General features: G+C 33.2%; 1 protein-coding gene across 21 annotated transcripts in view; it reads left to right on the top strand.

Moving 5' to 3' along the window:
• Positions 1 to 26375, top strand: part of PPFIA2 (PTPRF interacting protein alpha 2) — a 485005-nt gene that overhangs the window by 83998 nt on the left and 374632 nt on the right. The window lies entirely within an intron of this gene.

Genomic DNA, 26375 nt, shown 5'->3' with positions numbered 1-26375 from the left:
GTCTGATTTCAGAAAACATTGACAGATGACATTCCCGTGACTTCATGCTTAAGATCCAAAATGAATTCAAAGAGTATATCCAAGTACTAAGACAGATTCAACTTATATCTCAAAATAGTCAATGCATTTTTTTTGTCATTACTTGCTTTTTTATTTAGCAAATTGAAATGTAATGAGGAACATACAAAACTCAGTGTTATAATTTTTTAGCTATTCTTCACATAGACATCTAGGTGAATGAAGTACTTTAACTCCATTAAAACACCAGTGAGTTGTTAAAGAGATAACTTTCAGTTGTAGCTCTTTCTCTCCTGTCTCACTCTCATGTGTCTCATGGTGTTATCTAATTTTCATCAAGTTGCTCCTAAAGTATGGCTAACCAACATATGATAGTCCTTTTCCTTCTTTTTATTTTTATTGTAAGAATTAATGTGGAAAAATATATTGGCTACAGACTGCTGCTTATATTTATCCCCTGAACCTATTACATTACAGTGTAAGGCAAGATGAAATGTAAGTCAACCTGGAAAGCACATTGACAGGATTAATAGCCAGTCTTTTACTTAAGTATTGAGGTGGAGGCCGGGCGCAGTGGCTCAAGCCTGTAATCCCAGCACTTTGGGAGGCCGAGGCGGGTGGATCATGAGGTCAAGAGATGGAGACCATCCTGGTCAACACGGTGAAACCCCGTCTCTACTAAAAATACAAAAAATTAGCTGGGCATGGTGGTGCGTGCCTGTAATCCCAGCTACTCAGGAGGCTGAGGCAGGAGAATTGCCTGAACCTGGGAGGTGGAGGTTGCAGTGAGCCGATATCGCGCCATTGCACTCCAGCCTGGGTAACATGAGTGAAACTCCATCTCAAAAAAAAAAAAAAAAAAAAAAAAAGTATTGAGGTGAGTGCTTATGTGATGTAATTTTACCCTTCTGCCTTATACGGTGATTGTCCATAGAATTCAACTTATATCAGAAAAGTAGATCTATTTCCTTCAAAATACTTCCCTTACTTGTTTACTGATTCCTGGAAGAATTCTACACTTAGAGATTAGATGGTTTTCAAAGGATTTGTCCCTTGTTCAGAGCAAAATGAATTATCTGTCTTCTGCAAGTAGTGATAAAAGTCTTATCCATTATTTACGTGTTAAAATCAATTAGTCTGTCATACTCTCTAAGAAAGCGTGTTTCTAAACATGAAAGATTGAGTGGGTGTGTGGCCTAGTTGTTGAAAGAATCTTTTTGCAGGGGGAAAAAAGGTCACAGAAAGGAAAAATGGTATCCTGAAGGCAAAACTCATCAGTGTCATTCCTAGTAAATAAAAGTGAATAGGCATGAGTTATACAACTAAATATGTATATATTTATACAAGTATATATAAAAATATATATGTATATATATATATATAGATTTTTCTTTAAAGACAACTTATAATATTGTGAAGATGATAGGAGTTTTTTCTTGGCTGTGCTTTACCATGATGATTATTTTATACCTATCTTTTCTCAAGTTTCAATGATTGTGTTTATTTTATAACATTTTGTAGCATGGAAAACATGAAAATTTCAGAGTATGTAAGGGCTTAGGCAATCTAGGGGATCATTAGCACACATTAATTTAGGGTCTCCCATTGTTAAGGATCTCTCTGGAACAAACTGCTGGGAGCTATGTAATGGTTGTTTTCTTTAGCCTTAAGTATCTAGGGTATCTAAGTATTTAGCCCAATAGTATCTAGGGTTACTTCCATCATTTATGAATAAAGCTATGAATGAAGCTATTGTTTTTGCCTCCAAGTTAGAAAACGGAAAATCGGATTAAATCATATATGATCTAAATCAATTTCAACTTCTAAAAATTATTTTTGCCTTTTTAAAAGTTTTTTATTTTTTTTTTTTTTTTGTTGGGGGGGGGACGGAGTTTCGCTCTTGTTACCCAGGCTGGAGTGCAATGGCGCGATCTCGGCTCACCGCAACCTCCGCCTCCTGGGTTCAGGCAATTCTCCTGCCTCAGCCTCCTGAGTAGCTGGGATTACAGGCACGCACCACCATGCCCAGCTAATTTTTTGAATTTTTAGTAGAGACGGGGTTTCACCGTGTTGACCAGGATGGTCTCGATTTCTTGACCTCGTGATCCATCCGCCTCGGCCTCCCAAAGTGCTGGGATTACAGGCTTGAGCCACCACGCCCAGCCTAAGTTTTTTTAAATTATTTTTTTGAGACGGAGTGTCACTGTGTCACCCAGCTGGAAGTATAGTGGCATGATCTCTGTTCACTGCAGCCTCTGCCTCTTGTGTTCAAGGGATCCGACCGCCTCAGCCTAGCAAGTAGCTCAGATCACAGGCGTGCGCCGCCACCATGCCTGCCTAATTTTTGCATTTTTAGTAGAGACAAGGTCTCACCGTGTTGGTCAGGTTGGTCGTGAACTCCTGACCTCAAGTGGTCAGCCCACCTTGGACTCCCAAATTGTATTTTTTCCTTTCTTAAAAAAATATCATTTTAGTAGATCATCAAAATACTATTGTCTACTTCAAAAGCTATGCTTTTTGTAGAAACCATTCTATGATGATGTTTTCATTGCTAAGAAATTCAAAGTCTTATTTATTGAACAGAATACATCAAGTGTTGAGGGAATGATCTTTCATAAGGATTCATAGCTGTGGAGTAATTTCTTTGCCAGTGTAATAGAAATCTCAGAGGTATCTTTAAATGTAAATGGTATATTTAAAATTGCAAATTTTGCTGTGGGTACACATAAATGCTATTTCTGAAGCATTAGAAAAAGAGTGAAGTTGGTTATCTCAAATGGTAAGGCATATATAAAAGGTTGTGTCAAATTTGCAAAGGTTATCATAAGTAAATTTGCATATCTAGGTAAGAATAACTCTAGGTAAGAATAAATTTGAGGAACTCCTGGATAATTTCACATTAATATTTTTAACAATAAGTGCTAAATAGATTTTATTGAAAATTTTGATAGCTAATAATGAAAAGGAAAAACACTCATTTATCATTTTCAAGAGTGATTCAAAAAATTTTACAATGGCCTGTTTCTGAAAAGGATTTTAATTCAGAAACTGGAAATTAATTGTAGTAGCAAACACAACTTGCAGTTATGTGATTTTTCCAAATCACATAATTATCTTAGAAAATAAATGCTTTTATCATTGGAGAAAAATGTAGTGTCTGTTAAATATTAACTTAAAGCTGTCTTTGAAAAGTTACATCAAAAGATATTCTACCTTTGGCATATGTTTCCCATTCATAAATATTGGATCACAGATTAACCTCCAGCGTAAAATCATAGAATTTATTTACATAGGGAAAAGAAACTAGATAATCAAAATCTGAAGTATAAAATTACTTATTAAATAGTGCTTTGTAAATATACCACTTTGTCATAGTGTTTTATGTTTTAAATATGGGCAATATTAAAATATGAAAAACTTGGGGACTGTAAAGCATCAAAGTATCCCACATTGTTAGCTAACCCCTAGCAAGGCCAGGGTAAACTATATACATCTCTGCTACAGATAGCCAAGAAGACTTTGGATGCTGAAGTACTGTGGTGCAATGCATGGACTCTGTTATGTATCTGTAAAGTATGAACCTGCTATCTGGAGAGCTATGATGTGCAGGTCAGTGTTTAACCAGCAGTGTGAAGGATCCCTGCCTGTGTTGAACCCACGTGCCAGTGGGAGAGAGGTGTAAGCTTTAAGGCAACCCCTGCCCTGGTGTCAGGATTCTTCGTAGACTGTGGACTAGGTGTAAGTCAATAGGTAGGATTTAGTGGATCGGCTTGGCCATGCAAGTTAAATTTAGTGATATATACTCAAGCAGAGTTTGTATATACAAGATGAGAGGCATTGCTTTTTGCAATTTGGTTTAAGAAAATATTTGACTAAGTAGCTATTTACTTTCTTATTATTTCTGATGTTTTTTAAAGGCCATTGACAAAAATCTAATAAAGAGACTACATGAGACATTCAAGAACATGTTTTGTTGTAGCATACATTGGTCAAATGTGAAGATGTTTCATTGTATTTCACAAAATGTTATTATCAGTATTTAAATTAAATCTTCTGCATTGCCTCATGTAGCAATTATAGCAAGAATACCACTGAAGGTATTCAGTTTCTTCCTTTTCTTTCTATTTATTACTTTGGAGTAATAAGATCTATAAATTTGGTTTCTACAGAACTTAATGCTTTTACATGTTCTAAGTTTTTTTTTTTTTTTTTTCTAAATGCTAATGGTTCTCTTTATTTCTAGAGTGTGGTGAATAAGTCATTGCGCATCTAATTCATATGCTTGGACTTGATATACACACTGTCCTGAACATTCTTAAGCTCTACTAGGTTTTTCTTCCCCACTGAGAAAACAGAATTGTACTTTCTGTTCCCATTTTATGGTCTTCCTAATAGTCCGTAGCAATTTGGATAAACACATCACATAATTTAAAACAATTTCAGTTTTCTGAGGGTGCTGTTTGGACCAAGTTATGTACATTTGAAATTGTAAATGCTTTTAGAGTTTTAAAATCTCCAAAATTGATTTTAATTTGATTATTCAAAAGTGACAGTATTCCACTTATTTGCTTCAACAGGTAAGAGAATAAAGTAAAATGAACCTGAATTGTGATCTAATTTAAATTCTTTCACCCTGAACCTTATATTGTCATATTACTTCCTTTCATTTTCCTATTTATTTCAAATTCAATGTATATTTGAGTGTACCCTATGTGCTAGGCTATACTATAGCGTTTGGTTAGGTTTTGGAGATACTGTGATAAACAATGCACAGTTACTCATTTCGAAATCTTACAATACACTTGAATGGACAGTTGGGCAGAAACCAATTATAATATCCTGTAAGCACAGGATGAGATGAAAGCAAGTAAGAGTGTCATATAATCCAATTGATAGAATTAAAAGGGCTGGAGAAACAAGCAAAGCAAATAGAAGAAAGTCATTTCTTACATAACAATTATAGGATGAGTTAAAGTTTGCCAAGTGATAGGGGAAACGTGGTATATTGAGCAACAGAAACAACATCTGTATAACTAAAAAATGAGAAAATAACATCACGTGGTAAAGTATAAAATAACCTGGGCATGGGAGATAAGGGTGAGATAGAAGGCTAGAAAGTTAAGCCTGGGCAAGAATATGATACATTCTATGGAAGGAATTTGTTACTTTGTAAGAAAGACCAAAGGGAAGCGTTAAAGTCTGTAAACAAAAGAGTCAGTGAGATCCTTCCTTTGACACATTTCTTGTTACCACTTGGAGAATAAATTAGAGAAAAGGCTAAAGCAAAGAGACCAGTGAAATAACTTGCACTCATTCATCCAAAGGATGGTGATGTAGATAATGGTGACTTTTTGTCTATCTCTCTAGATTATTACAATAACTGAGGGCAGTAGTACAGAAGAAATTCAATATTTTTCAAAAAACAAAACATTAAATGATTAATAAGAACCTATAAGGTGGCAATAAAAATGGAAAATAATGGATTGACTCATAAGATATTGAGAACATAGTGAACATGCAATAATAGGTGGTTATTTGGAAGCAGACCAAGGCCTATTGAGAAGCCAAGGCTGATATTGGAACTTCCTGTTTTGGCAATTGAGTAGATTGGTTTCATAACAAGAAACAATGAACTCGAGCATTTTTAAGGGGGAAATGAGGGATTCCGTTTTAGACATGTTAAGTTGAGCCTAGTTGGTAATATATGAATGATTTGGAAATTTAAAGGTGAGATCTCATTTAAAGTTATTTATCTGGACATGTAGAAGACTTAATTGAAGCTATTGGAGTTGATGACATCATCACCCCAAAAAACATGTATACAGAGTTAGAAGATAAGAGAGTTCAGAATAAAGCCTGAGAAAGAAAAGCACTTAAGTAAAGGTCAGAGGAAAAATGTGCCTCAAAAAAGACAAAACAGAGATGGGTTCAAGGATGGAATACCAGAAATGTGGGAATCATTAATGCCAAGGTAAAGAGAGGAGGGCAGAAGGGTTATTAGCAGTTTCATGATGTGGAGAGTTCAAACACTATGTCTGTTGTATTTAACAAGAAGAAATTATTGTGGTGAGAGTAATTGTAGTAGAGTAATTTAGGTAGAATCAAGTTTCCAGGGCCACGAGAGATTAAATGGAAGACAAACAACTGTATTCAGTACCTGTAGAAAACTATTGCAAACAGCTTCGTTATGCAGGAAGTCAGAGGAAGTAATAGACAATAGAGAAGATGAGGCTGAGGCACAATTATTTTAAGGAGAAAAGATTTGAGTGTGTTGTGTTGTTACCTGTGTGCTTGGTTTAAGAATTTCAGAACCAAAATATTTCCAGGTACTAATAAATTCCAGATTGTGGTCATAGACATGGGTGATGAAGTAAAGAGGAAATGAAGCTCATTAGAATATCTCTAGGTTAATCACTTCCTTAAACTTCAGGTTTGTGTGTACAACTAAACATTTGACATGTCCACTTGTATATCTGATAGGAATTTAAAAAATAACAAGTTAAAAACTGAGCTTCTGATTCCCTCTGTCACTCCTACAAACCTCTCACCATTTTCCTTCTCAGTTAAGGGCTATTTCATGTTACCCTTCTCAAAATTCAAACACTTAAAATCATAATGTAGGTTCTGTCTTCACAATTTATTTAGAATCCAATTACTTCTTACTACCCCTCTAAAACTACCACTGTGTTTAAAGTCACCATTCTTTCTCACCTGTCCAGTCTCTATGAACCAAGAAGGACAGGTTTTATGAAATGTAAGTTAGATCATGTTACATTTAGACTTAAAGCTGTGTTATCTTCCCATCACAACAAAATTCCCAAAGCCCATGGGATAGTTTCTAATACTCTTCATTACTTCCTTCCCTTACAGTGATTGTAAGAACTCACCTTCTACCTTTTTCTCCATAACTCATCCACTTAGGTTACACTAGCCATTTTGCTGTCCCTTTACCCAGGCAAGTTTGTTACTGGTAAGGGACATTACACTTGCTATTTTTCCTTCTTTATGTCATATATCTTGTGTCATAATAATGGCATATATCTCAGATATCTTCATGGCCTACTGCTTCACTTTCTTTAGGACTTTGCGTAATTGTCACTTTAACAGAGAGTTTTCCATGAATACCCAATATTATATTTCCTGACCCCATAAGTTTATTGTTTATATTTTTCTACTAGAATATAAACTCTTCATGGTTATAGGTCTTGTCTCTTTCTTTCACTATTATAGAATAAAGATTTATAATACTTGTCATACGAGTTCCTCTATAACTATTGAGGAATGAATGAATGAACTAGAGCAAATGTTCATGAGCACACGATTCACATGGGCATATTTGTGTGCTCACGATGATAACTCTAGCAGCATACTTCATGAGAAAAGAGATCAAGGAATAAAATTACAAAGTTGAACTTCAGACTATAGTAGTGGTAGTAAGAATGACAATAGCAAATGAAAAAAAAAACTACAAAACCAGTATTAACAGAATTTTCTGATAGGGAAAGAAATAGAACTCAAGGAGACCTTTAAATGTTGGCCACTGGAAGAAACAACTGAAAAGAAAATCAAAAGGAACATATTTAGAATACTGTATGTCTTAGTTATGTTGGTTAACTTCATTAGAATAGAAAACCTATGGGAACAGAAATTTATTTCTGGTTTACTGCTGGACTACCAATGCTGGCATATAGCATGTCTTTAATAAGTATTTAATAAGCATAAATTAAACAAGAATTGTGATAATAACAGGTCTCAGATTGTAATATTGTGAACCAGGAATTGAAAACTTCAAAAAATATGGAAATTTTTAAAAATGTGAAATGAGGTTTGTATTGTTGATTCAAAATTTTCCTTAAATCCCCAAAACATAGTGCCATTGATAAGTATCCCCACATTCCTTGGAGAAGTGTTAGACATATTCACCACAGACTTGTAATAATGGCAGCATCAGTTCTGTATGAATCACCACCATTATCCTTTCATAGAGAACACCAGATGATTCATTAGCAGAGAGCTGTCAGCCAGTAGGGAGTACTGTAGGATTTTTACTCTCTGGAGAGAAGCGTGGGCTTCTCCTTAGCCAAATCAGGGTTGACCCAAAGCAATGACTCATAGAAAGAAGCAGTGGTATTTTTGAATTGCAATATTTTTTTGGCAGTGAATCATCAAGTGATTCCATGGGAGAGATATAAGGTAAGGGAATAAATGAATTAATGTACATTCCTTGGATTTTGTGACATGCATGGCCACTGAATCAGATATTTCCTTCTTCTCCAGTAAATTTGAGAGGCGGAAGTCTGGTTAAGCTAACATAAATTAGGCCAGTGAGAAAGAACAGCAGTAAGAGTGGTATTTACAAACAAGAATTTGGTATGTCAAGAAACATGAGCTTCCCATGGTCCAGACAGATGAAGTAGAAAGATAATAGAACCCTTTATATGATGACTGCTTGCTAGGGTAATGGGACCCAGTATTAAGGATCATTAGGATGTCAGCTGTTCTGCCAAGAATATAAACTGAAATGTGAGGAGGTGGCGGGAGGCAAATGGTTAGTCAGAGAGCAAAGAGCAAATTGTCCATGTCAGTGATCTGTGTAGCATGGGGTATCCCCCTTGGAGGACCTCCAAAATATCCTCTAATGAGTCCCAATTTGGAAGTCTAGTATTTTGGAACCTGGAACATGAAGTCACCAGTCTTATAAAACTTTGCCTTTTTTCCTGTAACTGCCTTTCATATCCCTGCCCCAACCTAGAAGAAAGACCTATGAAGCAAACAAAATGCAGGTGAAAAAGTGAATCATCTTCCTCTTTTCCAGTAGTTCAAGGTGGAGTGATCCTAAAAGCTCTACGTTAAATTAGTAACTTAAATTTTGGTAATTTGCTGTCCTGAACATTCTTAACTTGAAAATGGTCTGGATATCCATGATGAGATTTATTCTTGTAGCTCTAAGTGACTGAAAAGCTAGGATTCTGCTCAAGCTGAAGTCCAAACATGCCAAAGGGAATATATGAAAAAGCATATTTAATGACAAGATTGATGAAAAATGAAGGTGTTATTTATTTGAGATTTGTTATTTGTTTGTAGTTCCTTGTGTGAATTGAAGTCATTTCATTAACTAACCTCATTTACATGTTAAAAAGACCATGTCATTTTTAGTTATTAATGATGGGGAGGTGTAACAGGAGGAATAGTGAGATGGTGTGAACACCAAAGTAGAGATGGTTTTACTTTAGAATGGAGGAGTAATGGGTTGGAAATTCTAATGGTTTGCAGAAAAGGTGCTAACACTACCTTCTGAATTTAGCTGAGTTGAGGAATTTGGAAAAGCATCCTCTTGGTGCTACGTATGAAGCCATTTAAACCTATTTTGGTTAAGGTAAAGTGATGATGGACTCCTTCAACAAAGTGATAAAATAGGAAAGATTGTTTTCTGTAAAATAGGGGTTTCAAAGGCACAGCAAAAAGTTTGAGGGGACGAGACAGTAGAAAGTAGATAAAGGAGAAAAAACACAACACTAGGAGGGACTAGAGAGACATGATGATGTAGAAGGGTTAACATTTTGTATGTCCCTCAAAGATGATAAAGGGTAACTGCTAGGAAAGTTTCCAAAATAATTAGCATCAAGTGTACACATAGAGTCAGTTGAGACTACAATTTATCAAAAGTTAATGAAATTACAGAAAGTACACAATATTGTGTGCACACTATATTTTATATAAACCTTTGTTTTTAATTTCGTGTAACCTATGGGAAATAGCATTAAGATGTAGTGGTGTAGAGTGTGGGCTCCAGAAAGTCAGCCTCAATTTGATTTTCAACACCACCTCTTAATAGCTGTGTGCAACCTTGAGCAAACTAGCTTTCTTCTTTTTGCCTCTATTTCATAAACTATGTAATGATGATGAAAATAGGATCTTTTACAAGGTGATTCTATTTAATGAGCCAGCACATGTAGAGTATTCCAAACCTGCCTGAAACATGCAAGTCCTCTCTAAATGTTTACCAGTGTAACTGCTATGATTTAGAACAACTTAAGCGTCTATATTTCAACACAATCAAACTACTTAGAGGGTGCTTTCAAATGTAGTTTTCTGTAATCAAAAATTTAAATTATGTTAAATATAGAAGTAAGCAATGAAATAGGAACTTTCAGGCTAACACCTGAAACACTTGAAATTAAGTTTATGATAACACTGAGTGTTATGTGTTAAAAATGTGGGAAGCATTTTTGAGATCTCTTAGCATATTGTTTCATCATTCTGATGATTAACGTGATAGGAAACATTTTAGAAATGATTTTTTGCTCTATCTGTCAAATTATTTGAGAAGCTCCAAGTATTGAAACAACTCTTGATTAGAAATAGAGTCTTCCTTTTGATGTACTGTTAATTTCTAACTAATGTATAAGGAAAAAGGTATTTAAAGAAAGATGTGTGAAGGAAAATCAATGTTAATGAAGTAAGACAAAATATGCAAAATAAATATTAATGTATATTCAATATTCTGGTTAAATGATTTAAAGTGCAATATAAATTACTTTACTTCAAGTGTTTTTGCTCCCCACAATACCAATCATAGTTATGTCCAAAATGAAAATATCACTTTAACCACAGAAATTGCGAATATTTGTATTTTGATCTTTTGTTCCTCCCTTCCTTTTCTTTGTATTTATGTTTATTAGATATACATTTGTTTATTTGTATACAAGTTGGAACACATTTATATACAACACTTAAACATATAAAACATATGTGACATATTTACATATATATATATCTATGCACATATATACACATACATATATGTATGTTCTTATACAGTAAATGGAACAGATTTCTTAATCTCTTAAGTTCTTAATAAACAAGAGAGTGGTTTCTAAATAGAGTGTTCTCATCTAACCCAATAAGTGAAACTGTTTTCAATTTTTATCAAAGATTCTTATAATTAAGATGTTTTTCTGGAAAAAAATCAGATGGATGAATACAGCTTTATACATATAATTACCCATTAAAATGTGAAAAATACGAAGTAAAGATAAAGGCTTAGCATATTAGTAATGCCTGTTGTACACTTAGTACTATTCTTAGCACTTTATAGAAAATCAAAAATCTTGACCCTTTACTATAAATTTTCACACTCTAACTGGTTAGCAATAATTTATTTTTAAAACGTAATTAATAAGTGTAAAAATGAGTACATAAATGATTAATTTTGCATTATATGGAAATAATCATGGTAATTTGGGTTTGGGGGGTTTATTTTTTTATTTTTTGGAATACTTGTTTTGAGAAGTAAATGTTGATCTAGGTCTTAAAGATCTCATTTGCATTAAGTTAAGATTTTCATTATGAATGGAAGTATCTTTCTTTTCTTGGTCCAAAAGTATTTCAATTCTACAAAGCTTAGTAACTACGTAAGCTAGCTACTGCAACTCGTTTAAGATACATCACTTTGCATTTAATTGCCAAATTTATTTGGAATATAAAATTAAAATTGGTTCTTAGAAACCTTTTTCAAAATTATTTACTTTTCCTAGGTAACCCTAAACACCCTACATGTGACTGTGTAGCCTAATAGCCTGCTCAATCTCAGCTAGATTAGGGCCGATGCTTGCTTAGTCATTCCAGAAAGAATGAAGATGACTCTCTAACAAGTAGAGTCTGAAGGTCAATCTCCAGGATAGCCTGAGGCAACAGGACATGTACACGTCCAGGGTATCTACTGTTGTTTCTCCAGGGACCCCAATAAATTGGCATTGCATTCTATCTATTTTGGCAAAATAAGAAATGAGCTAGTTTTCTGAAGATCCACCCCTGTTCTGTCATTAGTATTCATAAACTTTGGCTTTGTAGGAAACTGCAAACCTTTTTGGCTTGAGATTCTTCCCTTTCCCCTCCCTGGATCTCCAGAAGATTGGCAACAGCGTTAACGTTCCAGGGAAGCTGTGTCTCTGTGTTAAGGGGCACTCACATGGAAGGAAAATAAATTGTTCTAGCTTTTCATCTGTAACTAGACAGTCTTTTTAAATGCTTACAGTCAGGGAAACATGAATCAGCAAAACATGAAATTAATGCATTTTTTTCACTTAAATTAATTGTAACCACTAGGAGCACTTTAAAAATGGATCAGATTGTATATTCACAATAAATTAAAGTTGATATTCTGCAGAATTATTACTTATGATTAAAATTTATGTTGATTGACGAATACCACATAATAGGAATGTGCCCTAAAGATTTTATGATAGGCTATTAAATTAATTTTCAAAGAGATATTTGAAGTCATTAAAGTATATTTGGAAGGTTTATAAGTATTATAGGAAGAAAAGAGTTAAAAATTTTATATATTAAATTTTTAATGTTTTACCAAAAATTCACCAAGGTCCTCTGAAAGTAACTAAACCATTTATATAACAAATTCTCTGGGTATTCATATATTTTACTCATAGAAAGAATTTATATTTTGACTGAAGCACGCTGAGAAGTTTTATAGAAAAATCCTATTTTTAAAAATGTCCTCTCCTTTATCACAGATTACAATGGTTACTCTACATGAATGACTGTTTTTCTTCTTTTGTCTTATGCCCTATTTTAAGACTAAAAATAGTCTTCTAATGACTATTTTTCTTCTATAATTTTTTCCTGCAAAAATTAGTTTTATTTATCTTCTTAAATTATAGATTGGCAGCTTTGTTACATGGACATATTGCGTAGTGGTAAAGTCTAGAGAAATCTTCCTCATACACCTATACAATACTGGATTTTACCTAATTTAATTCACCATTCTCTAGAAGGCCAAGAATTTAAATAAAAGCTGATTAGAACCAACATCATTGTTCTAAATTTTAAACAAAAGCATGTAATCAATTGCATTAAATATAAGTAGAAAAATGGTCAATTCAAGATAAAATTCAAGAATAATGTTTTTGAATCTATGTATTTACAAAAAAAAATCTAAAATATGATTCTACAGACAGCTAGATCCTACAGGCAATAATAGATAAAAGACAGCAAATATGAGAATTAAATAAAGATTGAAACTCAAATGATATAAAATATATACCATATAAAATACTAACTAAAAGAAGCCTGCATAGTCACATTAATGTCAATAAATATGGACTTTCAAATAATATAAAAAGAGATTTCAGTATTGAAGTTGGTGTGCTAGGTAAAGAAAAATTTTAAATGTTTGTGCATCTAACAACATACATTTAAAATATACATACAAAACTTAACAGAAGCAAAAGGAGAACAGAAAAGCCTCAATCATGGTAGAACATTTTATCTTACTTCTCTCCATACCTGATTGGACTAGAAGATAAAATCTGTAAAGATAATAATCTGAGCAACGTGATAAATAAGCTTGGCCTCATTGATATGTATGCAGCACTTACTTTATTTCCCCAAATTGACCAAATGTAGGCCATATACAGAAAAACACTGTAATTGTCAAAGAAATGAAATCATACAGAATACATTTTCTTTTAACAGCAGAGTTCAGCTAGAAGTTAATACTGAAAATCAAAATTTTAAAAATAATAACTAAAATGTGCTAAATTTTTTGGAAAACAAGATAGACACTTCTAATTAACCCATTTGGCCACAAAATAATTCAAGTAAAAATAAGAAAAAAATTTTGGAATCTATTTTGAGATACTACATATCGACACGTGGAAGGCAGTTAAAGCCCAAGTTAGAGAGAAATTTATAGCTTTAAAAATACGTTTTAGAAAAAATAAAGGCTAAAAATCAATTATATAAGTATTTAGCTTAAGAACCTAGGGAAAAAGGGCAAATAAAACCTAAACTATATAGGAAAAAAAATGATGTTAGTAGAAGAAATTAATAAAATATTCTGGAATATTCAATATAGAGGATAAACAAGGCCAAAAGTTGATATTGGGGGGAAATTAACATTGACAACTGTGTTGGATTAGTCACATAAACAAGTGAAAAGATGCAGATAAATAATAGCAGAACTCAAGAGTATATCACTACAGGTCCTATAGACAATCAAAGATAAGAGGATATTTTGAACAGAATTTATACTGATGAATCTAAAATTGTAGATGAAATGGACAAATTCCTAGAAAACACACTTCAAGTTAATTCAAGAAATAAAAAATTCAGATGATGTTTCACATAGAATAAAGAATATCTTCAATTAAAAATCTTCTCTCACAAAGAAAACATCCCGACCAGATGGCTTCACCCATGAATTCTACAGTCATTTAAGGAAGGAATTATATCATCTATTAAAAGCTCTAACAAACCATTAAAAAGAAGAAGCACTTCCCAAGTTGTTTTATTAGGTGTGTTAGTCTTCTATTGCTGTGTAACAAATTGCTACAACCTTAATGGCTTAAAGTAACAATCTCAGTTTCTCAGAGTCTGGGAACATCTTAGATGAATCCTCTGCTTAGTGCTTAATGCACTGCAGTTAAGGTGCCGGTGTGGCTGCTTTCTGATCTGGAGCTTAGGGTCTTCTTCTAAGCTCGTTTATTTCATAATTAGTTAATTAAATGAAGCAACACAAAAATATGACCGCAGGAGATAGTTGGGTTTATTCCAGAAATGCTAGGTCTATATACTCATTGACTTAAGAAGTAATTTTTTTGTTTGGTTCTTCTGTGCATAAATTTAATTCAATAAACACATCACCAACATCCATGCATTATTGATACAAATTAGTTAGGATTTTATGTTAGTAGGCTTTTAAAATGTTTATAAGTGTCTTGAAGTTTTTACTTACAATTATGTTTTGTTTATTTTACGTTTGTTAATATTGGGACTACTATCTCTCTGCCTAAAAAAAGATCAGCATAAAATAGACTTAAAAAAAAAAATCTATGTAATACAAAGTGTTATCACTCTGCCTCTTTCCTTTACATTTACATTATTTTCTCATGTTTTATTATTGTTTTTAATTTGAAGATCTTTTTTCTTCCTTCCTACTACTTTTCATTCTACAGATGATTTTGTTATTTTTTTCCCATTCCTTAAATACTTCAGTTGTTTTTTCCAATTTTTTTTTTTTTTTGGAGCATGAGTCATGACAGTTAAATTAAGAAATATTCTCATATTTTTAGCTGATAACACAAAGTATATACACTTACACACATATATTTACTATATATGTTTATCATATCTATATTTAGTATGTATTGATATATACATAGGTCATATTCAAAATGTGCTAGTGAAATCGTTTGGCTGGCATTGTGACAGAAACAGGGAGCTTTGATTAAGAAAGGAAGGAGGTCAAGGAAGGCTTCTCTGAGGAAGTAATTTTCAGAAGGTAGACCATCTGAAGATCAGGGAGATGTAATAGCTGAAGAAATGCAGTGGGTTAAGTATTGTCCCCTCAAAATTTACATCTACCTAGAACCTCAGAATGTGACCTTATTTGGTAATGTGGTCCTTATAGATGCAATTAGTTAATGATATTGAAATCATCCTGGATATAGGTTGGGTCCTATATCTAATGACTGGTGCAGGAGAATGCCATGTGAAATGGAGACAGAGATTGGAATGATACCTCTACAAGCTATGGAATGCCAAGGATTGCTAACAGCCACCAGAACCTTAGTGAAAGGCATGAAAGAGATGCTCTTTTGGAGTTTCTAAAAGGAAACAAAGCTACTGACAACTTGGTTTTGACATCTGGGATCCAGTACTGGCATTTGTGGTAGTTTGTTACAGCATCCCTAGGATACTAAGACAAGGAACAAATGATCTAACTGTGACAGAAATGTAAGCTAAAGGTGAAGTGACATAAAATGGAATTGGAATGACAGGCAACAGCTAATCATTCTAGGTTCTGTAGGAGTCTGGATTTTATTCCAAGTACTATGGAAAATGATATGAAAGTTTTATGTGAAGGAATTACATGGCAAGATTTATATTTTAAAAATATTATACTGGTTGCTCTTAAAAATTAAGTGAAATAGAACAAGGACTGAAGCAAAAAGAATCTGGTAAAGGGCTAGGCTAATACAGGAGTCCAGGTAAGAAATGGTGGCAGTTTGGTTTAGGGCCATAGCAGTAGGGAAATGAATTGGGTTGAGATATATTATGAAGTTAGAATTGAAGACTTGCTTATGGATTCAATTTGTTTATTGAGAAAAAATTAAAGATGGCTCCTAAGTCTGGGAAACTACTGGATGGATGCTCATGACATTTGCCAAAACAGGGAACATAAGAAAGAGATTTGGGTGGGTTGGGAGTGGGAAAAAAAGGGGAATATTCTTTCGTTTGGTGTGTATGAATTCTTCATATGGATTGAAATATAAATTTCAGGGATAACAGTATGTAAATAATACCTAATGGTATGGGAATGGTGAGACCATCTAAAGAGAGGGAGAGTAGAAAGAGAGGAAGAGGGAAATCTAAGACCAAACCAACACTGAAGCAAATTAGAAGAAAAATGTGCAGCAAAGGACACTAAATATGTAGCTGTGAGAAAAAGAATGTATGAATCTCATATAAGGAAAAATAGGGAAGTGGGGAGCCACGTTCTATTGCCCACAGTAATTGATACAATTGATTTATTTTTACATAAATGAGGATTCATTAGTCAAATGACTGCATTCAGGACTTTTTACCTAATATCTTAGGAAAATTTTTCTCAGCAATACATTCTCAGTAGCTCTCTGACATTTCTGTGTCTTTAGTCTTTATGTTTTTTTTTTTCTTTTTTTTACTATGTAAGACGAGATAGAAGTGGAATTCTGAAGCAAATTGCTAATGATAATTTGGTAAGGCCACAATTCTAGTTCAAACTGCTTCTTATAGCATCATGAGCAGAAGGCCTCAGTGGCATTCTGTTTTAAATTTTGTAGCCAGTTTAGTATGGGTTTTTAAAAACAGTATTTATATGTAAAATTCAAGTGAAGAGTAAAGAAGGCTATAAACAAATAGCTAGTTTCAAATTTGGCTCATCAAGGTAGAATTGGTCTTTCCACAGTCATCCCACTTTTAGACTCATAGAAATGTAGAACTAGAAATAACCTTACAGACTGTATAACTGTACATCTTACTTTACAAATAAAGAAATCAAGGTTCAGAAAGACCAAATATCCTGCCTATATATCTTGTTATTGGCAGAAATGGAATTAAGGTAACTGATTTTCTTTTGGCTGGTCAAAACTGTTAACTGTGGAAACTCCTCTTTGAAATTAATCCAAAAGGAGATGCTGTCTTCAAAAAGCAATAATATGAGGGAAGGAACAAAACAGATATTTATTGAATACTATGGTTATGGAAAAGAAGAATGAAGTCATAATGAATGAACCAAGAGTTTAATTCCAATTTTATCACTTATTAGCTCTTTGATTTTAGACAAACCACTTATTCTCACAGAGCATTAGTTTTCTTATCTATAAAAATAAACCTGCATTTCACTGTTATGTGAGGATTTGTGATAATCCTTTGGTAACTATAATTAAGACTGAGACTTTTATAGCCTTCAGTCATAATACCACTGAAGTAACAAAGTTTTGAATCATTACATCAGAAGCTGACCTTCAGAGGAACAGTCAAGTAGAGGAAAAGAGAGAGAGTAATAAGAAAAGAAAATGAAAAATGAAAATAGCATGTTTAAGTTCTGGTCATATAAATATAGTACAATATAGATACATTGACCTTCAACTATTGACTCAAATTAAAAAAAAAACAAAACATTTTTGTCAGTGTTTCTGCCTGCAGCAAGAATAAATCTCTGTTTTACATCTTAATAGATTACAGTTTTTCTGTCTCTCTTGGTTTTTACCCATGTTACTGTTCTCATTTCTCTCCCAGAACTTAAACCTTTGGATATTCCTTTTCCTTCCAGCAGTCTCTTCCTCTCCATTAACTCTATTTTCCTTGCTTTTAATGTCCCCTATGCTGAAGACCCTCTTATGAAACTATATTATCTTCCCAGTTGGGGTCTAGAGCTTTTCTATATAACCAGATTCTTCAAATTAGTACATTATATCTCCTACTACAGTCTCTCAACTATGATTCTTTCCATTTTATGTGAAAAGATTTTTAACTTCCATCTAAAACAGAATGCTTGAAAATTATATCTGTATCTGTAATAATTGAATCCAGTGACCTAATTTCATTCTTCACTTCTCTTGCCCTCTCAGTAGCATTTAAAACTGTTCTCTTTCTGCCTGGAGACTCCTTTCTCCCACTGTACTCAGTGAGCATGTCTTAAAATTCAGTATTTGGTCATATGCTTCTCTCTGTTCATAGCTACATTTTTACAGTGGTCAGGAATGATCATAGCTTCCACTGCAGGTAGCTAAATCTAAAATCTCTGGCTTCAGACGAAATGTTTCTTTGGATTCTTAATCTTCCACTTGCAACTAAGGAGAGAAAAAAATGATTATTTGAAAAATATTGCATAGGTTTCTAAACTTAAATCCCTGCCTGCCCTGCAACCTTAGCAATAATTTCTGAATGCCTAATCTAGTTTTCTCTCTCTAAATTATACATTTAATTTCATTCTCCTGCTCAAGAACATTCTCTCTCTTATTTCTTATAGGATATAAGTCTATACATGGTAGATTTGCTCTTATATATTAGGTATTTTATTTGAAAGCCATAAGAAAAAAAATAGTTAAATTATTTTTTAAAAAATCCTTTAGGAGGAAGAGATGTTAAAGACTGATAGTATAAGTTATCCAATATATTTAATCTTTTTCCTCGGGTACAATAAAGAAAGAGTAAAATCCACATTTTAAAGAATATACAGTTTGATTAGTTTTGAAAAATGTATACAGTAATTTAATCACCATGACAATCAATATATGGAACATTCCCATGGCCCTAAAAATTTCTCTGAACCTTTTTTTGCAGTTAGAGTATACTGATACTAATACCATAGCAAACATTGATCTACTTTTTATTATGATAGCATTGACAATTGTGAAATTTCGTATTAAAGGAATCACACAATATGACTTATTTCACTTAGCATAATACTTTTGAGATTCTTCAATGGTTTTGCATGTATCAGCAGTGTAAAATAGTTCATCTTTTTCTTGAACAGTTTTCTATTATATAGATATACCACAGTTTGTTTTTCTGTTTGCCATTTGATGGATATTAAGGCCATTTCTAGTTTTCAACTATTATGAACAAATCTGCTCTGAATATTAAAAATATATATTAAAATCTATTGAGCAGATACCTAAAAGTAGAATTTCTGTATTTTCTGATGACTGTATCTTTATAAGAAAATGGCAGACTGTTTTCCAAAATGGAATGTCATTTGACGTCATCAACAATAATGTATGAGAATTCTAAATTGCTCCATAACCTCATCAGCACTTGGTATTGTCACTCCTAATTTTAGTCATTGTAGTGGATATGTTATATCTTATTCAGTTTGTACTTTCCATTTCCTGTTAAGTAACGATATTGAGCATGTGGTCATGCATTTATTGGCTATCTTTATGCCTATTAAAGTTACTTTTTAATCTTCTTGTTATGGAGGTTTCAAGAGTTTTTTATGTAGTGAATAGACAAATCCATTATCAGATATGTGTTTTAGAAATATTTTATCTGAATCTGTTGCCTATGTTTTTATTTATTCTAACACTGCCTTTCAAAGAGCAGACAATTTTAATTTTGATCAAGTCCAGTTTATTTTTTCCCTGTTTTTGAGGCCTATATAGTTTTTCTTTAAGTAAAGGTGACAGATACTTTTTTCCTGCTTTTTCTTTTAGAATCTGTGAATTTAGCTCTGACATTTAGACGTATGATCTGTCAATTATTAATTTTTTATATGGCATGTAAATATTCATTTTTTCTCATAGGGTTATCCATTTGTTCTAGTTCTATTTCTTTAAAAAACTATCATTTCTCCCTTAAATTGCCATAGTAATTCTGCCAAAATCAAGTGACCAAATATGTTTCAGTCTGTTTTGATTCTTATTTTTTCCATTGATCTAAAAGTCTATCTATTTGCTAATACTGAAGAGTCATGATTACATCAATTTTATACTAATACTTGAAAGATCTACAAATTTTTCATATTGTTTTACTTAATAAAACTCTTCATGTTCTGAGTAAATTTTATAATCAGCTTGTCAATTTCTACATAAACAAAAAAGAAGAAAAAAACCTGCATGAGAGCCACTGAGATTGCATTGGATATATAAATCAGTTTTTGGAGAAGGGATATAGCCATATTTAATCTTCTGATCTGTGATTATGGAATATCCCCCCATTTATTTAAAATTATCTCAAAATTGTTTTAATATTTTAATGTCCAATTTTTATTGATAGCATATAGACTTACTATAGATATTTATAATCTTGTATTCTGCAATCTTACTGTATATACTTATTAGTTCTAATAGCTTCTTTTACATAAATGCATGTCCTCTATGAAATATTCTACTTTGTTGCATTTCATGTCATTTTAATAACTTTCCCCTTTCAAACTAAGCAAGTTTTTTTATATTCCTAGTTTGCTAAAAGTTCTTTCGGGTGTATGAATTGGATTTAATTTTATTAATTTGTCTTTCTGGCCTTTTATTGACTGAGAAAATAATGTGAGTTTTCTTTTCTAGTAAATTGTATATATTGATTTCAGTTGTTGAAATAACGCTACTCCATTACTAAAACATAATGGGTCATGTGGTATTATACTTTTTATATAATTCTGGATAAAAGTATTTTCTTCATTTATAGAATTCTGGATAGAGTTGTTTTCTTTTCTTTTTTTTCTTTCTTTTTTTTTTTTTTTTTTTTTGTTAAGTGTTGCTCCATTGTCTTCCACCTATCAGTGCTTCCTACAGAAGCCTCCTTTAATTTTTAATCATTGTATCATTGTTCCTTGTTTTTTCCTGATGACATCTTCAAGATTTTTTCTGTATATCTGGGTTTTAATAATTTTGCTATGATTTTCCTGCTTATGCTTTTCCTCTTCTCATTCTTAGAATTCTCTGAACTTTTTGAATATATGATTTGTCTTTTCTCATTATTTTTTGAAAATTTATTTGTATATAAGACCATTTGATGCTGTTTTACAGCTTTTGGATGTTCTGTTTTCTGTTTTTCCTTTATTTTTCTGAATATGTTTCAGTGTGGATAACTTCTATACACCTATTTCCAGGTTCGCTGATTTTTCCTTTACTATGTCTAGTCTCCTACTAAGTCCAGTCAAGGGAATGCTTAAATCTCTGATAATTTTTCTTTTCTAGTATTTGATTCTTATATTTATAGTTTCCAAATTAGTATTGAAATTTCCCATTTGTTTATACGTGGTGTCCACTTTTTTTTACTAGTTCCTGCAAAATATCAATAATTGCTAATTTAAAATCTCTGCCTGAAAGGATCATGATCTTGAATTTCTGTGTTTCTGGTTCTGTGGACTCGTCTCTGCCTGAAAAGGTCATCATCTTGAATTTTTATGTTTCTGGCTCTATGGACTCTTTCATTGCTTTACACTAGGACCTTTTTCCTTCCTCCTTTCCTCCCTGCCTCTCTCCTCCCTCCCTTCATCTCCCTCTCTTCCTTCTCTCATTCCTTCCCTCCTTCCTTCCATATTAAACATTGCATTGGCGAAAAAACACAGAGGACACTGCGGTAAATATTTATATTCCTAAATGTCCATTCCCCTTTATCTAGCAGGCCAGTAACTTGGAGCTTGAGTTAGCAGAAAGTAGTTGAGCTTAAGTTGGGCTTTAGTGTCACTATGGACACATTCAGTGCAACACGGGCTTAAAATTCTTCCATTTATGGACTGCACCGATGTTGTAATTTGCATGAGTATTGGAATGTCAGAGGGTTTTTCTAAATGTTCCTGGCCCATTTTTAACTTTCAGAAGTCTCTTCATGTCTGTGTGAAAAGGGGAGTGGGGGCTTTCTCTTTGCATTCTTGTGCCTTCCCTAGCAATAGACTATTGTGGCTTGCTACTTATTGCAAGTCTCATGGTGGGAGGAAGAGGAAGGGAAGACTGAGACTTGATCGTTCTACTCCTCCAGTCCCAGTGTTACGGTAGCTCTCTGCACCAAACCTCAGCACTGGGTCTTTCTTCATTTCCCTTCCTCTTCTCTAGAGGGTCTAGGGTGCATCTAGGGTGTAATCAATTTATTTAGTCCTCTAAGACAGCTCATCCCTGCCTTGAAGGGTTTGATGTTTCTACAGGCTGATTTCCTGCCTTTCCTCTGCAGCAATATACTACATCATTGTAGATTTCTGAGATTAAGTAAGTGTCTTGCTCTTCTCTCAGTAGCAGATGGGTTTTCCTCCTATACAGTGTCAGTTGAGGAGGGCTTCTATGCCTCTCTTAATGGCAGCTGACCTTGGCCTGGGAGGAAGGTATAAGAATGTCCCCTGTCCCTTTGCCAAGCACAGCCAGTCTTTGCCTGAGTCTTGTGGAAGGGTTTCCTGTCTCTCTCCTATAGGCAGATGGCTTTGGTTATCAAAGCAGGACTAAATGTTGGATGCTAGACAGGATCTTGCCCTTCCCCTAGTAGCAGATTGTCTTGTTCTCTTTTTCTGCCTATCTCTAGGAGCAGTTGAGCCCATCTTGTAAAAGAGCTGGTGGCCAAGCAGGTGCAGGCTCCCCTGGAATGGCACCCTCAGGAATTCTGACTTCTCATGATAGCCCATGCTAGGTCTTAAGAATTTTAAAAATGCTAGTTGCTTTCCTCCTACCCACATTTATGGCTGCTTTCACTCTGCTCCATGGTCTGCTGATAATTATATAGTTTGTGTGTCCTGTCTTTCCTCAGAGGAGCTTGTCAACCTTTGGAATTTTGTTCATCTCAGAGGGATCTCTTAAGTATTCAGCTTTCTGTATGTTTAAGAAAAAAAATAATATTTGTCTAGATTACCTAGCTCTTGCTCATTTTTTAGCCTGGAAGCAATATTCACTTCATAATTTTTTACATTGTAACTGGAAATAGAGCTCTCATCTATTTTTTTTTTTTCGGTATTGGTGCATATTATTTTTCCCTTAGTTGGTTACCAGAGAAATAATTTGGCTTGTCCTGATGGGTGGTGTAAGTAAATAGTGTAAAATTCTGAACATTAAGTTGGGCCTCAGCAGGGTGAAATGTAACACTCTAAGAGTCTTGAAGGAACTAATGTACTGCACACTCAGGAAATATAATATCTGAAAAATATGATTAGTAAAATTAATATCACTATTCAATTTCTTTTTTTAAATTCTTTCTATTCTTTCTCCTTTCTTCATCCCACCCCTTCCCTTCCTTCCATTTCATCCATTCCTTCTTTCTCTTCATTCTCTTCCTTCCTACTCTTCCTCTTTCCCTCTTTCCTTATTTCCTTTCCCTGTTTAATTCCTGAATTCAGGTTAATAAAGTATACTTAGTATATGAGTCCTCTGTACTTAGCTTAATATTAGAAGGTTTAAATATAGTATTTCTGTGTTATATTCTAGCTTTCCTTTATTTCCAGAGAATAACTTCTGTTTCAGTCAAAATTTTCTTTTTACTATTCCTCAACTCTGTGTTTTTGTTTATGGCTACAATGCATTTTCCTATTCAGTTGTTAACCCTGATCTTTTAAAACCTCTAAATTCTTAATAACTGAAAATTGCTACCAAAATGTTTTGTGCTTTTAGGATTAAAAAAATAGAAATCAAACAAAAGTAAATTTTCAGTATGCATTTTCACCGCTCGTTTGGCCACTTAAAATCATGCTGAATTTGTATCATCATTGAACACTGTGCTAATATAGAACAAAAGTGCTTCCTGTTGTAATTTTTAAATAAAGAGCACCACCTTGTGGGAATACATGCTTAACTATGTTATATCAAATGGAAAACAAATATTAACAGAATAGTGTCTTAAATTACTTATAGTTTATTTAAAATTATTGAGTGTAGAAAGAAAGCATCATACTACTTCTAAAGAAAGAACTACAAAGATAGAAAATAGAATTTGAAAATCTTGTCAGGTTTTCATGTTATGACTCAATAAAAGTCCTCTGCAAAACTGTACTTGCTAGTGATTTTTTATATAACTATTATTTATCTTATAACTAATATTTAGCTTAAAATAACAGAGTTATAAGGAACTATTGGTATGACCTAATCCAGAAAAGCTTTATTTTTTTGAAAAAAAGGAATCCAAATTTAAGGGAATATATTCAGTGTATTCACCAACTTACGTATAACCAGTGATGGGACAGGTATATTCATGTAAACATGATTTCTGTTTGCCTGAGTGAGTTTTGATTGATTTTCAGACAGTACACTATAGCAATGCATCATTGACCTATATCAAGGAATAGATTATTTAGCAAAAGTAAGTTTTATCATAATGTAAAATGTATAATACAGTACACTACTGTTACCCTTAAAAATGATTATTTATATAGAATCTTTCTATGGTGTATTATCTGTTTTTTTAACACCATATGTTTAATGCACATAATATTTCATGGAATTTAATTCGAAAATATCCTTGACATTTTTGTTGGCTAAAGTGTTGGTTCTTCAAATGTTTCACATTTGACATCAATTCATCTCAGTTAGCTATCAAAAATTGGGGAAAAATTTATTGCTACTCCTCTTTTAATGGAAAACTCAGTACTAGAAAGCATCCCTCTCCCAATCAGAAAAAGAACAGTGATTTTAACTCTTTCAAAATCACTCTATGTTTTAGAATGCCAAATTACTTTACTACTTGCAGATGTCAAGTCATATCACTCTTCTATGTAAAAATTGCACAATAATAAAATCTTTTATAATAAAATTATATATTTTTTTAAATGGGATTTTGTTGAGCCAGATTTTGGTAATCTACCTTCGGGTGACTCCAAATTCAGTTACTCAGTCTAAGAAACCATCTCACTGTCACATCATCCAACCTACATATCCTTACTTTTTCCCAAGGGACATAACTCAGATAATCCTGCCCAACAGGATTGTTTGGTTATAACAATATTTCCCTCTCTATTTTTATGGCCAAATGTAGTTCAAATGAACTTTCTACTTCGACTTACTTTCATTGATAATGAAAAGTAAGTCTCGCTCTGTCACCCAGGCTGGAGCGCAGTGGTATGAGCTTGGCTCATTGCAACCTCTGCCTCCTGGGTTAAAGCTGTTCTTCTGCCTCAACCTCCCCAAGTAGCTGGGATTACAGGTACTCACAACCACGCCCAGCTAATTTTTTTTTTTCGTATTTTTAGTAGAGACAGGGTTTCACCATGTTGGTCAGACTGGTCTCGGTCTCCTGACTTTGTGATCCACCCACCTCGGCCCCACAAACTGCTGGGATTACAGGCGTGAGACACCACGCCTGGCCGTTAACTTATTTTAACTAAGTGACTCAGTTAATGAGAAATAATAAAATTTATGTGGTTAAATATTTGCAGTAATGTTTACCTAGATTGAAATCCATTCCAGACTATTAAATATTTAACACCTATTATATATTTCAAAATGGCTGGAAGAAAATATTTGATATGTTTCCAACAGAAAGAAATAAGTGTTTGAGGTTATGGATAACCTTAATTACCCTGATTTGATAATTACACATTGTGTACATGTATAAAAGTATCACATGTATCCTATAAATATGTACAATTATGTATCAATAAGAATCTATTTTATTTCATCACCAATTTCCTTCCCTAACAACTGGCCTTATGCAAACCACTTAATTTTTTTAAGGTCTCATGTGTTTCTTCATTTGCAAAAAAAAAAAAAAAAAAAAAAAAAAAAAAACTGGAAATGATTATTGCTACCTCATTGAATAATTGAGAGACTGTGAAACAGTACAAGCAAAATGAATAACTAGGTACTTGATGTGGTAGAGGCTCAAAATGGCATGAGTTTATTACTTGTAGGATTCATATTTTCTTGGTAGTATTATGAATAGTATCCTTGTTATAATGAAAACACATCTCAGAAGAGAAAACTCACTTGAATTTAATTGTTTTGGACAAAGTTTAATTGCACTGTCGGTGGAAATGGATGATGGAGCACTAGAAAATTTAAACTGGAATTTAGATAGAAGTCACTGATAAAGATCTCTATATCAAGGTGTTAATTGAAAATGTGAGAATAAAGAAAATCTGGAGCAAAAGTCTGTGCAAGGAAAAGAACAAGCAACCAAAGCTAAATATTGAGAAATTTTGAAGATTAAATTATGAATAATCAGCAAGTGCAATTAGATATGTAGGATGAGATGATGTTTTGTTTTTGTTCGTCTTTCTGGCACTGAGTTTTGGCTCATTCTCTTTCCAGCCACTCCCATCATCACCAACTATTAGAAACCTATTCCTCTACAGACTTATTCTGTATCCCCTGCTTTCTATGTTTGATTATTTCAGTCCAATGTATAGTCTAGGTAAAGAACTTTTCAGATAGTATTTTAAT

This window comes from Sapajus apella, unplaced genomic scaffold (assembly GCF_009761245.1).
Source record: "Sapajus apella isolate SASKATOON/1434 unplaced genomic scaffold, GSC_monkey_1.0 scaffold2, whole genome shotgun sequence".
Lineage (NCBI taxonomy): Eukaryota > Metazoa > Chordata > Mammalia > Primates > Cebidae > Sapajus > Sapajus apella.
The sequence above is the reverse complement of the archived record's forward strand: the minus strand, read 5'-3'. Positions and strand labels throughout refer to the sequence as shown.